This window comes from Mauremys reevesii, linkage group 23, assembly GCF_016161935.1.
Source record: "Mauremys reevesii isolate NIE-2019 linkage group 23, ASM1616193v1, whole genome shotgun sequence".
Lineage (NCBI taxonomy): Eukaryota > Metazoa > Chordata > Testudines > Geoemydidae > Mauremys > Mauremys reevesii.
Genome location: NC_052645.1, coordinates 21831812 through 21842543, shown reverse-complemented (window position 1 = coordinate 21842543; position 10732 = coordinate 21831812). Strand labels below are relative to the sequence as shown.

General features: G+C 45.3%; 1 long non-coding RNA gene across 3 annotated transcripts; it reads left to right on the top strand.

The window, feature by feature from the left end:
* Positions 1–3705: 3705 nt before the first annotated feature.
* Positions 3706–8209, top strand: LOC120389218. 3 transcript variants are annotated; one of them, XR_005590818.1, is made up of 6 exons: positions 3706–3826; positions 4945–5141; positions 5357–5450; positions 6268–6406; positions 6551–6643; positions 7892–8209. It is a non-coding gene; the product is annotated as an uncharacterized LOC120389218 (long non-coding RNA). The 3 variants fall into 3 exon arrangements; XR_005590820.1 differs by lacking the exon at positions 6268–6406; XR_005590819.1 differs by lacking the exons at positions 5357–5450; positions 6268–6406.
* Positions 8210–10732: the final 2523 nt, after the last annotated feature.

Here is a 10732-nt window from a genome sequence, read left to right as displayed (position 1 = left end):
GAGAGAAAAAAGGGGGCTCAGAAAATTGGGATCAACACAAAAAGAGGAAGAAGGTTTGTTGTATTGTCCCTTAAAACTGAGGATAATATGACTTACTTCAGGACTCGGATAGGAAACATGCAGCGAGGTTGTTTAGAGTGCTAGCTGGCTATTGCGGTTTAAACCGGAATCTTTTTCAAAGAAATAAACACAAAGATGCAGTTTGTGCGCTCCGGAAAGCAGAAGAAACAATTGATCCCCTTCGATGGGTATGTAGCAGCTTTGATAACGAAAGGGGAAAGCTGTCTGAGGAAATGGGGCCAGGCTGGCAAGGCATTGTTTCCCTGGGAGAGACAGAGCAGAATGAAGGAATACAACCTCTAGGTATTTAGGAATTATTGGTGGTGGTTGTGGCTATCGACTATCCAGTCAAGTCTGCTTCACCATGGAAAAGCCGTGTCATTGTAGTCATGTTGGTCCCAGGATATCAGAGAGACAGGGCGGGTGAGGTGATATCTCCACTGCTACAATGCTCAACGGCCCCCAACACACCTGTCAAGGCCCCAGACATACCTATCACAACACATGGGCACCTCATCCACTGCACTGACTGCCCCAGTAACAACTATGGGGTGAAATGAGATAATCACTGCGCTCTGGACCTCACTCACACAGGAAGATGATAAAAGTCAAAACCATCTCAGCATGTGTGGGTGAGCGATCACTCATCACAGAGCGGTCACTCGATAGCTGACTGATCAGTCCTCATCTCCAAAGGAAACCTACACAGCACCTTCAAAAGACAAGCCTGGGAGTTTAAGTTCATAACTCTTCTAGACAATAAAAATCATGGATTGAACAGAGACACTGGATTTATGGCTTATTACAACAAGCTGTAACCCGCTAACCCCCCCTTTTGTCCTATGACTGCAGAGGAGTTAACGGGCCACTCTACCTCGAATCAGGTTTCAGAGTAGCAGCCGTGTTAGTCTGTATCTGCAAAAACAACGAGGAGTCCTCGTGGCACCTTAGAGACTGACAAATTTATCTGGGCATGACGCTTTCGTGGGCTAGAACCCACTTCACTAGATTGTGCCACAAGGACTCCTCGTTGTTTCTACCTCGAATGGCCCCTTAGAATATAACTCCTTATGCTGAACAATCTGTTCCCCCGGCATTTAGCCACGATACGCAAAGTACCTTTCCCAGACCCGAAGGAGAGTTCCGTGGGGCTCGAAAGCTCGTCTCTCTCGCCTACAGAAATTGGTCCAATAAAAGATATTCCCTCCCCCACCTTGTTTCATAAAAAAACAAAAAGAGAAAAAAAGGAAAGAGGGGCTGCAGTGTGGGGAATGCTGCCGTCAGTCACTCCATGGGACTGGAAAGATGGTGAGGAAAACACCCAGGGAGAAAGTTGGCCCTGGGAACCTCTCCTGAGGGTGCGGGGGGGATACGTCAAGGGGCCAGCTGAGCAATAAAGCAGCCGCTGGGAGTGGAGCAGGCCTGGTGGTAAACCTGATTTTAAAAGAGCAGGATTTGGACTATTAGTGAAACAGCCCTGGGAGGTGTCCAGGGGAGGAACAGCGCAGCAGAGTGGGGTGAGAGTTCAGGCTGTGGAGAGCAGAAATTGGTTTGAGTTTGTATACTTTCAGTTTGGGATTTTTGTTAGGGGATCCAGGGAAGAGCTGTGAGAGCCTTGGTCCCTGAGAAAGGGATAAAGACGTGTGAAGCCCTGAGAGAAGGGTGTGAGGACCACGGGGCACAGAGGTTGAGCTGAAGACCCGTTTGCGAAGGCACTAGACTGTTTTAGGCTGGACTTTCTCTGCCTCAGAAGGGAGGACTAAACCATGACCTGGCCGGAGAGCCCAGTCATGGGAAGAGAGGCCACGGCATTGCCGGAGCGACCTTCAGCCAGGGGTGCAGAGGGGGAGAGTCACTACACCAAACCTGGCCACCAAGGTGGTGCTCTCGGGGTGAACGAACTCCTCCAGAGACCCTGGTCAGGAAAGCACTCAAACCTGTGCTTAATTTTCCGCATGTGTTTAATTTCCATTAAAGTCAAGGCAGTAGGCAAAAAGTTAGGTATATACCAGAGTGCTTCCCTGAATCGGGCCCTGGAGGAATGCTGGATAATTCTGCACATGTTTGGTCAGGGAGGTCTCTTTAATTGCAGCCTGCCAACCTGCCTGGTTTCACTTTCTGTTTCATCGGAAACCTGATTATCCTCCCATGGAGATTGTCTTTTCCTGGAAACCTCAAGTTCTTGGGGAGTGAGGGTGGGAGGGTTACACACGCTCCCACGTGGCATTCAGCAGTGTCTAGCTGATCCAAGCAGCCCGGGAAAGCATTAAGACAGACATTTGGAGAGGAAATGTGACACCTGGATATTACACAATGTAATGGGATCAGCCAAGTGGTAAATGCATCGTTTAAATGGGTTTTGTGTTCCCCATTAACTTTTCTGATGCTGATTAGTTCTGACGGAGAAAGAAAGGGTTGGTCAGTAACTTTTTCCCTCCAAAGTTCTCCTGGCTCAGTGGTGTTGGGATTAGCTCACTGGATTGAATACAGTCTGTGTAGATAAGTAATTACAGTGACAATGACCCACAAGGACATACTGTATAGGTTGGGAAATGGAATGGGACATGTCTGTCCAATTTCTATGGACTTCTTGCATTACTAAGGAGGTTTGGGAAGAATTGTATTTTTGTCGGTAAATGTCGATTTCACTGTACACACCCAAACTGACGAAAAATATTTCCATTGCTGATAATAGAAAATTACAGCTAGGTGAAGTAAGGCAAATGCTTCTTGAGAATTGATTAGACTTTGAGTTGAGGATATTTACTTTGTATATTTTGACATATTTGACAATTTGTGTTTTAACCATTATAACGCTTTAACTTTTTGAATCTCATCATCTGTCATTAAATACTTATTATTGTTTGACCTCCTCCATAATTTTCTGCAACTTTGAAAACTTAAATAGATAAACATAGAAAAAAGTTTAAAATCCATAATTTTTCACAATTGTGATTTTTTTTATAAAAATAAAAAAAAAGCTTAAAAATAAATATCAGTATTAGCTGTCAAAATTATAATGAAATAAAAATCGAAGTCTGCCAAGCCTACTTTTAGGGGCTGAATGTACAAATCCAGATATTGGGTTTCTTGGCAATTCACTGTTCTCCTCTTCTCAACACACTAATTGCCAGGGAGCACCCATCAGTCTCACATCCCCGCTCTCAGTCAAGGATGCGGGGCATGAAGTAGAGGTGTCCAATGCACTAGAGGCTAAAATGCAATGCGCTGAGCCCATGTTTCAGAACAGGTGGGGTGAGAAGATGGGAGCTGATAATAGAGAAGCTCCAGAAAATAGGGGAAGTTCTGCCAATATTTTGTAACCCAGTCATCCCTCACAAATGCAAATAATTGAATGCATCCACTGATAAATCTCCAGCACCAAGACTGCATGCCAGCTGTAGAGAATCGAGCCATGTACTCAGAGTACCCAGCCCCGGAGAAAGAATACTATCTATTTCATTAAGAAAATATTCCTTTTTTTAATGTTTCCAGAGTGCCAAACGGGCTGGGGTTGGGAAGCAGTTCAGATTCTCAGCCAGGGCTTTAGTCGTGTCAGAATGCCATTCGCCAGCCATCTTTTGGGGGCGTTCCAGTACCATCCTTTATGAGCGATCATTCTAAAAGTGCATTCCAGAACCTATTGTTACAGGACTCGTACGCTGCTCACAACCAGTGTGGGGGCAGTTCAGCCCGACAATATCCTTTCATCTGAGAAACCACAATGTTCGGCTCAGAGTCCTCAATGTGGAAATAATTGAGAGGGGTGAGTCAGAGCTTTTCAACAATGAGGAATTTGCTGAGATGGGGCTGAAGCCCATTCTCCTCACCTTTAGGACACATTACAAGAGAGAGCTTTTCCCATAGGCCTGCAGCTCGGGGACAGGGGAAGCACACTGCATTTTGAAGGCAAGTTTAGATTAGAAGCATCTTCCATCCTGTTGCCTGCATGACTCACACATGCCTAAGCTTTGCTCTTGCCGTTGTTACATAATACTGATTCCAAGACAGAAAATGTGTCTGTTGGGTACCCTGAGCCCATCTGTTCTCCTTTAAAAAATAACTTATTTTTAAACCTTCCGGAAAGATCATTTGCATAATTAATTTCTTCCTAAAGAGAGTTTTTTCTTCTGTGTACTCTGTATTTCACACTTACCAGGCCTCCTACTCACCCCCAATTCTGGCTGGTGCTGTTCAGTCCCCCAAACTCAAGATGCTGGAGGTAAAGGGAGAGGGAGACTATCCAAACCCTCCGCTTCCTAGTCTAATATTTGCAACACATCTGTGCATTTGTAAAGGTTTATCTGGAGCTGTTACTCCCGTGTTTCCTTTCAGCCAGACAAGGTTTGTGAAAACAAGGATTCATCTTCAGTCACAGTCTCCTATTACAGTCCAAACTCAGTTTCAATCCCTGTGCTACCTTGCTTTTTACTATAAGCTTTTCAATATTTCCCAGAGCCTACACAGCTCCTAAGCTACTGAGTTCAATCTTTTCTACTTCCTCCCTCTCCCCTCTTTATTTTCTTCCAGTGGAAAAGGGAAAAATATTTATAAAGTGAGAGAAAGTGGGGGTGGGGAGGATGGGGAGAGAACTTTTCCCACACTTTTAAAAAAGTTTTTTTGAACTGAAACGTGAACGTTTTTTTAAAAGTGAGAGAAAATGCTACTCTCCTGCAGGAAACTGACATTTTTCAACCAAAAAGCACCTAAGGGAGACTTTTCTCTTGAAATGATTTGCTGGTAACATTTTAGTTTTCTGACCAACTCTAGGCAGATGGCCATTACTGTCTGACCATAGGTTAGATGGTCTCAGACCAGTTCCTAGTGGATAGTTTCTCTCTCACAGCTGTCATTAATTGTTACCCTGGTTGAAAATCTTTGGAGAGAAGCCACAATCCTAAGACTGATTCCCTTGATAACTCCATGTGGGGCCTGCAGACCAGACCAGATACTCATTTACACAGACTGTTCTACGTACTGCTACCCCTTCTGCCATAGCTCTTTTGTGGATACAGAGTCCTGTTTCCAGGGCTGTCCATCTCCAACTGCACCAGATTCATGAAGGGTGAGAACACTTCCAGGTGAGTAAGAACTAGCTACTAGATCTGTGGCACTCCAATGTTCATTAACATCTAGTACATAGAGTAACTAAAACCTCGATCCATTGTATTTAATTGTCCTAAAAGCTCTTTCATGAGCAGTGGTGAGATTTCACAGTTCGGAGGTGAAGTCACCACCCACTCCGCCCAGAATAACAGTGAGAAATGTTTCCTCCTTTCTATTTCGGCAACCTAAGGAGAATATTGCTGTGAATGTACATTGCACCTGAAGTGACCGTGCCTATCTGCGACCCTGCAAGCCTGAAAACTTCCTAGTCAGACTAATAAAAGGTATCACCTTGAAAAAGTAACTGGGTTCTAATTCCATCCCAAAGATAATGATAGATCAGAGGACTAATGAGAGTCTTCATTAGCCAGAAAATAGACCTCCATTATTCCACTTTTAGTGGGTTTCATAAAAACCACAGATGGAGTCCAGCCCAAGTTTCTGAGTGACTTGGACCCACTATGCTCTTAAGGTCCAGTGACATCAGATTCAGTCCTAAGTGTCTCTCAGGGAGAAAGTAGTTTCTCAACCATACATGCTCCAGGGACTTGAAAAGTACAGCAAGATATCAAATGGTCCATCAGTTTTATTTTTATTCCATATATAAAATACCTTCGGGAACAGTTCTGGGCATGGGAAAGAGGGTCAATAAACACACTACACATTTTAACCCTTGTTTTTATAGAGAACATTAACTGACGGACACCCTGACTGGTTCATACTCCCCTCATCGCAACTCCACACATTGGGTGCACTTTTCTGGGCAGACAGCCCTAGAGCCTGGAGACCTCTGTTTATCCTCAGGAGAGGTGCAGCATGAGCAGCAGCAATGAAAAATCTGCCCCAAACAATTCTGCCAATGTCTCTCAATCTGGGCTGGGAAGGGGAGTTCAGAATTCATAGACCATTCAGTCCTCAGCCTCTCTGCTGAGATCGCCAGCAGAGGAGTAATTAGTGCCAGCGGAGGGGGGTTTATGATGGGGACACTATCTGTGTAAGCATCCATAATTCACCAGCTGTCAAATGTAGGTGGTGTGCAGCCTGTGCGCCCTGCCCTTGTTTTATGCCACTTTCTCATATTGACCCATTCTATCACCCAAGGCAACACTGCCAAGCTGGTCTGTCCTCTGGGGACCGGACTGGGACCAGCCACATCATTCCACACAAGACACCAGCCAGCCATCAGATTGCGACCGTACCGTGGCTCCCAATCTGCACTGGGCTTATTCAGACAACAAAGGTGTGAAATATATCTGTGTATGTGTCAGGAGGGTGCAGAGAGCAGGTCTGGAAAATGTCCTCTCCCAGCAGAGCTGGCAGAAGTCCCATTCGTTTGGACTTTTAAAAAATACAAAAGCAACAGAACACATCTTGGTGTGTCTAGGTTTCCATAAGGTTTCCCATCACCGTGGTCTCTGAGCATCTGCTGGGAACAATCCTGCATTGGGAAGAGAATGTACAAGCCAATCTAACTCTGGTAGGTTCACGGTTAACTGCTATGATTCCCATGAATGAATGAGGTTTTCCCTGAAGTGGGAACACGCCTACTGCCCGTTATCGTAGGGCACTGTACAAGTATCAGATGCTGGCAAAGAGCATTGATTTTTTTTCAAATGTTCCAGTTGAACTACTTATTGGATGTTGCCACTTCAGTAGTTGATTGTTAAGTCAAGAATTATTAAGTCAAGTTTATTGCACTGCTAAATATTCTTCTGCACAGAAATCAGGCAGGTTCCTACACTCCCCCCACCATTGTTTTCATAGCTGACATCAGATGCCCTCTTATCCTTCTTAGAATGATTCATTCTTTGCCAATCCCCAATGTGAAGAGATATCAAATGGAGCGCATGATGGCAGCAGCATGGTTATAAAAAGCATATCTAGGATCTCAGGGAAAATAGTGCTTTTTCAAAAATGCAGCGTGGTACCCAGCTGAGAGGGGCAAACATTCAAGGCCTGGGAATGGTCACATTATATATATATATATATATATATATATATAAACGGCCCCATGGCAGACCCATTCAGTCAATGAGTCTTTATGCTCTAGACCTGTTAATCCACATTCACCAGCATCAAATTGACTGTAAATTTTACAGTGAATTTGATGCTAGTGAAAGTGGATTAATAGGTCTAGAACATAAAGACTCATTGACCAAATGGGTTTGCCATGGGGCTGTGTCAGTGAAGGCTTTTCATGGAGGATTGGTCCATCAATGGCTATTAGCCAAGATGTCCAGGAATGCAACCCCATGCTCAGGGTGTCCCTAAGCCTCTGCCTGCCAGACGCTGGGACAGGATGACTGGGAATGGATCCCTCGATAATTGCCCTGTTCATTCCTTCAGAAGGATCTGGCACTGGCCACCATCAGAAGACAGGATCTTGAGCTCGATGGATCATTGGTCTGACCCAGTGTGGCCGTTCTCACCTGCCGGACCCACTTCTGGGGCATGAACAATCTCTTCCTGAGCTGGAAAAAAGTCGTAGGCCCTCATCCCACATACGTTCAACTTTATAGACATGTGTATTACCACTGATGTCAATGCTTGCAGGATTGGGCCCTTAGTTAACTGACCCTATGGAGAAATTGTCCCAGCAGCCAGGGACATATGTTAGTGTTTCCAGAGCGTGGGGAAATTCTTGACTCACCTCAGAAGCTTGAGGCTGAATGGGGGTGTAACAAACACCACCACTGAGCTCTTATGCAGCACTTTTCATCCACAGATCTCCAAGAGCTTGACAAAGGAGTCCCTGCCATCCTCCCCAGGTTATGGTGGTGAAGTGACTTGCTCAAGGTCACTCAGAAGCCCAGTGGCAGAGCTGGGAGTCCCAGTCCAGTTTTCCAGCCACCAGGCCACATAACCAAATACCACGCTGCACGTGCTGAGCCTGCAATCAGGCCGGAAGGCAGAAATCATAGTGAAGAAAAGTCAAAGAAGCCACTGAGAATGAACAAGGTTATAAAATTAACTTCTCCTTTGGGCTGCACTTGAGAACTCACATTATGTCTGTACCCAGAGGGGAAAACGTTACTATCTATTACCACTCTTGTCCTCATTTTCTTATCATCGTTATCTCCTTTTACATAAGATTTCAACAAAACAGACCACTCAGCAAAGGACAAATATTGTTGGTGGTTTTCTTTTCATGAAAGGCCATTGAAGTTAAGGCAAAACATCTTCCAAGTTGACCGGACATTTCACCTTTATAGGATGTCTGGCTCTTTCTGGGGTCTGAGTCATGATGTTCTTCAGCGGCTAGAGAGGAGACGTTATTGGTATCTCTCTGCAATTGCCTAAATAGCCACTCCTGTGAATGCAGTTTCTGATTTTTCTAATATCCACTGAGGATCCCTCCACTTGAATTGGAAATCCCTGAGCCTTTCTTTGCTGTATCCTAGGACAGGAATATAATGCTGGAACCTGGCCTTTGTTGTTGGCCTTTGATAGCTCCCTCCTTATGGCAGTAACCTCGAAGAGGTAAGGAACATGTCTGCCAAGTGTTGCTGGGGTCCTACCTTGGACTTCAATAGCAACTGCCCCTCTAACCACCATATGCTCCTTTCAGGGTTCGCTCTCCAGCATCAGGAGGCGAATTGTGCCAACATGGCTTGTTAACTAAAACCCTAATTTCTTTCCACGGTGTGTGAGGCCTGTTAACATAAATGTTCATCTAGCACCAAAATGCATCTATCGCTACTCCCGCACTTCCCGCTCCCTGCACACCCACACGGGGATTGTCACAGTTTAGCTCTGAATGAATCAGGTCATCGTTTTCGTACATTCCCCTGTTTGAATTTCAGGCTGAGCTACATGTTCCCTGTAATCTGTCACTTGATTATACACGAGAGTCTCCATGCTCCAGGTCAGTAAGCATTCCCCTGTAGCAGCTGAGAATAGGCCAGGCCAGAAAACAACAATTCCATTTCAGGAAAAATTTTGAGGTTTCAAATGTTGTTGTTGTTCTGACGAGGAAGGAAAATGAAACTTTTCGAATTCTTTCATGAAAAAACACCAAGGCAAGAGCCCCACCCCAGAAGAGCCAGCCACCAGGCTCTAAAGCCATTCTGTCTCTCGCTCTCACCTCTCCTGTTGGAGCGGTTCCACTTTGTACAAATCATTAACTATTCTTTCACCCGCCTGGGATTGTGGCAGAGCCAGGTTCTCCTTGCTCTGAACCAGGAAGAGCTGCTCCATGGTAAAGCTTCGTCCAAGAGCAGGTTGTTTGTTTGTTTTTTACTCCCTCTGAAGCATCACTCAGTCAGCTATTAAGGCAATGTGCTGATGACAAATCCTACATTCCCATGGATTCGGGCTGTTTCTGCAAGTCACTGCAAAACCCTAGCCAGCTTCCTGCGGAGATACAGTGTTGATGCAAGGGGCACAGGTCTCTAGCCAGTTTGTTTTGTCCCATAGAGCCTCTCCCAGAAACTTTAGACTCATTCTTCCTGCAGCTGTAAAGCTAAAGTAACTACATCAGAAGCAAGTTTCCTAGGTAGTGTGGTAGCCCAGAAACAATGACATCCAGTGGAACAAAAACAAAATCCTTTTCTACAGGCTCCAGCTAAATTGCCTTAAGGCTCTTAAATAATCAATAAAACATCACAGCAGCTGTGTCTAGGCTGGAACTGTCATTGCCTTGGGAAAAGCACTGGGGCCTGCCATTTCAGGTAATAGGTTTTGATGATTATTCCAGCCAATGAAATGCCTTGCAGGATTTTTGGCTAGGGCCTGGCATCAGGCTGTTGAGCCCGCCCCCCCACTTACTTTTTTTTTTTGGCCTTCACAAATAAACAGCTATTGGGTTGTGCTGCCAGAATCGCAGATTTATTTGTTCCACGTCTGTGCTACGTCTTGGGGGGTCTGACCTCCCCGTGCGAATTTGGCAATTCACATTGCACCTCATTATGCTGAATGGCACCGTGCCCAGCACCTGGGCCCATCCAGTGGCCCCCCTATGGTAGCTGCAGGTGTGGCGAAGTTCTGCGAGGAAGCAGACAAACCCCAACGAACGCAAGCAATCAATGCAAAAATGCTAAAACATCAGAAGCCCTCACTGAATTATTTACTATTAAGCCTTTTGTCCTGATTACTCGCTCCCCGGGGAAAAAAATGAACAGTGGCCCTTACCAGCATACGTGTTTGATTTTGTGTGCTGCACACAAGCCCATGCAAATATGTCCATGTCAAACAGAGTCCACGCAGGCTAGACTGCATTTTGTCTGCGTGCGCTAGTTGTTAGGGTGAATTTTGGGTTGATTTCCATGCCTCAGGCCCAGATACTGCACATAGCAAGGGCCAAGGGGGGAGAGCGAGAGAGCGCGAGACTTTGCAAGGTAATAGATGCTCTAAGCATGCAGATGCTCAGACACTACTGATCTATTAAACAAGATTTTTCTAAAACTTGTTATTCAGGCTCTGTGTTAGCTGTTAAAAGAAATAATAAAGCCAGGAATTGTAATCCCTCCTCCTTTGAGGTCACAGAGGATAAGCCACATGGATCGTAGTCTACCCAGCCAGCGAGATGTCTGACTGAAGAGTCCAACTCTGACCTCAACTTAGGCCA